Source organism: Mustela lutreola, chromosome 17 (genome assembly GCF_030435805.1).
Source record: "Mustela lutreola isolate mMusLut2 chromosome 17, mMusLut2.pri, whole genome shotgun sequence".
In the NCBI taxonomy this organism is placed as follows: Eukaryota; Metazoa; Chordata; class Mammalia; order Carnivora; family Mustelidae; genus Mustela; species Mustela lutreola.
Window position 1 is genome coordinate 30,649,005 of NC_081306.1, and position 4,651 is coordinate 30,653,655.

General features: G+C 47.3%; 1 non-coding gene across 1 annotated transcript; it reads right to left on the reverse strand.

Annotated features, from left to right (window-relative positions):
- Positions 1-3,906: 3,906 nt before the first annotated feature.
- Positions 3,907-4,013, reverse strand: LOC131820199 (U6 spliceosomal RNA). Its single transcript, XR_009349517.1, has one exon. It is a non-coding gene; the product is annotated as a U6 spliceosomal RNA (small nuclear RNA).
- Between the last annotated feature and the right edge of the window lie 638 nt (positions 4,014-4,651).

Here is a 4,651-nt window from a genome sequence, read left to right on the forward strand (position 1 = left end):
GAAATTCTCTTTGCCCTAGCATCCCTTCTGCCTGAGAGAGAAGAGTGGTAGCACTCGTCTGTCACAGCGCTCCTCAGGAGCAAGTGTGGGGAACGAACAGCACGCCACCCCCAGGGAATAGAAGGAGCCCTTGGTCTTGGGGTCGGGAAACGCTCGGGAAGCCGAATGGCCTGCTGTGCACGAACAGCAGGCCAGTGGCAAGACAAGTGTCACCTGCTCTCTGTGCGGAGAGATGGAAGCCTGTCTGCTAAGGAGACATGAGGGGACGACTAGGGCAGAGGCGCGTGCTCCACTCTGAGGAAGGAGTCTGGGCAGAAGGCAGGCCTGTCCTGTGCCTCTGGTCCCAAGGAGACAGCATCTCCTTGGCCACCTGTCCCAAGGGCCGACGGGCTTGCCCCCAGGTGCCATACCCGGAACTCGCAGAAAAAACCCCATGGAGAAACGGGCAGTCAGATGCTGTCTTCCACCAAGATGTGGCAGCTATGTGGGTGGCAGGGGGTGTGCCGGGGAAGGAGTGGAGACATTCCCCCACATTTCCCGATCGCAGTGCATGGGCCCTGTGCACAGATCCTGTCGCCTCCTCCCTCCCGTAGTGAAGTCACTGGCTTAGACGCCGAGTCTGCCTGAGCGCCTGAGCAAAAGACAAAGCCTTACCTAGGCCAGGAGAAGGTAATAGGCATAGAGTGCCATGCTAGGCCGCGCACGCTGCTGCAGGGTTGTGACTGTGTCTGCTTAGTTCGGCTTAGCAAGGTGAACCCCGGGCGCGAACTTGAAGCCCGGGAAAGCAAGGCCCAAGAGGCACCAGCTCTCTCGCGGCTCTTCTTCCCTGCCGAGACAGAGCCAATGACCAAAGCCTTGCTGAGGAAGCAGCAACGAAGTGCTGTTTGCGCCAAGCTGAAAACCTCTGCGAGAGCATAGGAGTCGCTGGGAAAACAGAGTCGGTTTTGTGGGCTGCTATTGTTGCTTGCCTTAGCCTAGTATTCCCAGCACGATGGGAGAAACCCGCATAGAGCGATAGCCTCTTTGCCAGGGCATCCCCTCTGGGAAAGCACAGCATTCTTTGGGATCAGAGTCAGGTCTGTGGGATGCTGCCTGCTGCTTGCGGGAGCTAGTATCCACAGCACGGTGTGATAAACCCACATGGAGCGAAATCCTCTTGGCCTGGGCATCCCCTCTGCCTGAGAGAGAAGCGCGGTGGCGCCTGTGGAAAGAGCCTTAAGGGACACGTCTGTCACTGCAGAGCGACGGAAGCCTGGCTGCTAAGGAGACATGACGGGAAAATTAGGGCAGGGGAAAGGGCTCCACTCTGAGGAAGGAGTCAATGCAGAAAGCCTTTGGGCTCAAGGAGAGAGCAGCTCCTTGGCCACCTGTCCGTGATGGAGACATGGGCTAGCCACCACGCGCCTACCCTGAACTCTAGAAACAACTCCCAGAAAGAACTGGCCATCAGATGCCGTATTCCACCAGGATGTGGAAGCTTGGAGGAGGCACGGGGTTTAATGGGAAGGAGAGGGGGAGTCCCGCAAAACTCCCTATTCAGTGCACAGGGCAGTGTGCAGGGATCCTGTCACCGTCCTTTCAGGAGGGGAAAGCACTGGCCTAGTCCGCGAGTCCTGCTGAGCGCCTGAGTAAAAGGCCAAGCGATGCCTACACCGAGAGATGGTAGTGCATAGAGTGCCGTCCTAGGCTACGCACGCTACTGCACGGTGGTGGCTGTGTCTCCTTAGATCGGGCTGGCAGTGTGAACCCAGGACGCGAACATGGAGCCCGGGTAAGCAAGGACCAAGAGGCACCAGCTCTCCTGCAGCTCTTCTTCCCTGACGCGACTGGAGCCTTTCTGAGGAAGCAGCGGCGAAGTGCTCTTCGCTCCAAGCCAAAGCCTCTGAGAAATCAAAGCATTCGCTGAGAAGTGTTTTGCGGCTGCTGCTGCTTGCTTGAGCCCAGTCCCTCGGTGGGAGAATCCCGCATACAGCGAAAGCCTCTTTGCCTGGGCATCTCCCCTGGGAAAGCACAGCATTCGTTGGGAAATCAGAGTTGGGTTTGGGGATGCTGCTGCTGCTTGTCTGAGCTACTGTCCACAGCAGTTTGGAAGATACCCGCATGGAGCGAAATACTCTTTGCCCTAGCATCCCCTCTGCTTGAGAGAGAAGCGTGGTTGCACACTTGTGTCACCGCCCTCCCCAGGAGCAAGTGTGGGGAAGGCGCAGCACGCCGCCCCCGGGGAAGAGAAGGAGCCGCTGGCTTTAGGGTCGGGAAAATTGAACAGCCACATGCAGAAAAATGACATTGGATCATTTCCTTACACCATACATGAAAATAGACTGGAAATGGGTGAAGAAGTATAATGTGAGAAAGAATCCATCAAAATCCTTTAGGAGAGAGCAGATAGCAACCTCTTTGTCCTCAGCAGCAGCAACTTCTTCCTAGGAACATCGCCAAAGGCAAGGGAAGCAAGGGAAAGAATGAACTATAGCGATTTCCTCAGATCAAAAAGCTTTTGCCCAGCAAAGGAAACAGTTAACAAAGCCAAAAGATGACTGTCAGAAGTTATCTGGGAGAAGATATTTGCAAATGACATACCAGATAAAGGGCCAGTATCCAAAATTTATAAAGAGCTTATCAAACTCAACACCCTAAGAACAAATAATCCAATGAAGAAATGGGCAGAGGACATGAACAGACATTTCTGCAAAGAATACATCCAAATGGCCAACAGACACATGAAAAAATGCTCCACATTACTTGGCATCAGGGAAATACAAATCAAAACCAGAATGAGATACCACCTCACACCTTTCAGAATGGCTAAAATGAACAAGTCAGTCAATGACAGATGCTGGCGAGGATGTGGAGAAAGGGCAACCCTCCTACACTGTACGCGGGAATGCAAGCTGGTGCAACCACTCTGGAAAACAGCGTGGAGGTGCCTCAAAAAGCTGAAAATAGAACTACTCTAGGACCTAGTGATTGTAGTACTGAGTATATACCCTACATATACAAACGTGGCATTCTGAAGGGGCACATGCACCCAAATGTTTATAACAGCAATGTCCACAATAGTTAAACTATGGAAAGAACCTAAATGTCCTTCAACAGATGAATCAATAAATAAGATGTAGTATATATGTACAATGAAATACTATGCAGCCATCAAAAGAAATGAAATCCTGCTATTTGTGATGTTGTGGATGGAACTAGAGGGTATTATGCATGGCGAAATAAATCAATCTGAGAAAGACAACTATCCTATGATCTCCCTGATATGATGAAGTAGAGATGCAACATAGGCGGTTTGGGGCGTACGAAAAGAAAAATAAAAGAAGATGGGATTGGGAGGGAGACAAACCATAAAAGACTGAATCTCACAAGACAGACTGAGGGTAGCTGGGGGGAGGTGTGTTGGGAGAGGATGGTGGGGGTATGGACATTGGGGAGGGCAAGTGCTATGGTGAGTGATGGTGAGTGCTATGAAATGTGTGAACCTGGTGATTCACAGACCTGTACCCCTAGGGATAAAAACACATTATATGTTTATAAAAAAAATTAAAAAATAATTTTAAAAATCCATTAAAGAGAAAACAAGCCCAGAGCTAATCTCATATTCAATCAAAAAAGTTTGAAAGTTTTCCCCTTAACGATCAGAAAAAAGACAAGTGTATCCACTTTCACTACTCTCATTTGACATACTACTGGATGTCCTAGCCAGAGAAACAAGGAACATAAGGAAATAAAAGACTCCAAAAAAAAAAAGGAAGAAGTAAAATTTTATTTTTTTGGATAACATGAACTTACATGTTAAAAAATCCTAAAAACTTCACAAAAAATTTTGAATAAACAAATTTAGTAAAGCTGCCAAATACAAGATCAATATATAACAGACAAGAATTTTGTTTTGTTTCATTTCTTTTTAATATGGAATGCTTCCCAGTTTTTCATGTCATCCTTGTTTAGTGATCACGCTAATCTTCTCTGCATCATTCCAATTTTAGTATATGTGCTGCCAAAGTAAGCACAAGACAGGAGCATTTTAACACTCTAATGATGAACTATCTGAAAAAATAAAGAAAACAATCTAATTCACAATAGCATCAAAAATAATAAAATACTTAGGAATAGATTTAACTAAGAAGATGAAAGATCTGTACTCCATAAACTATGACATTGATAAAGAAATTGAAGGAGACACAAACGGAAAGATAGCTCATATTTATGAATGGCAAGAATTAACATTGTTAAAATGTCCATACTACCGAAAACCATCTGTAAATCCAATTCCTATCAAAAATCCAATGTTAGGGGCGCCTGGGTGGCTCAGTGGGTTAAGCCGCTGCCTTCGGCTCAGGTCATGATCCCAGGGTCCTGGGATCGAGCCCTGCATCAGGCTCTCTGCTCAGCAGGAAGCCTGCTTCCTCTTCTCTCTCTGCCTGCCTCTCTGCCTGCTTGTCATCTCTCTCTGTCAAATAAACAAATTAAAAATCTTAAAAAAAAATCCAATATTATTTTTTTACAGAAGTAAGTAAAGAATCCTAAAATTTATATGAGACCATAAAAGACGACAAATAATAAAAGCAGTTCTGAGAAAGAATGAAGAAGAGAAATTACACTTCTTGATTTGAAACTATACTACAAAGCCCTCATGCTCAAAACAATA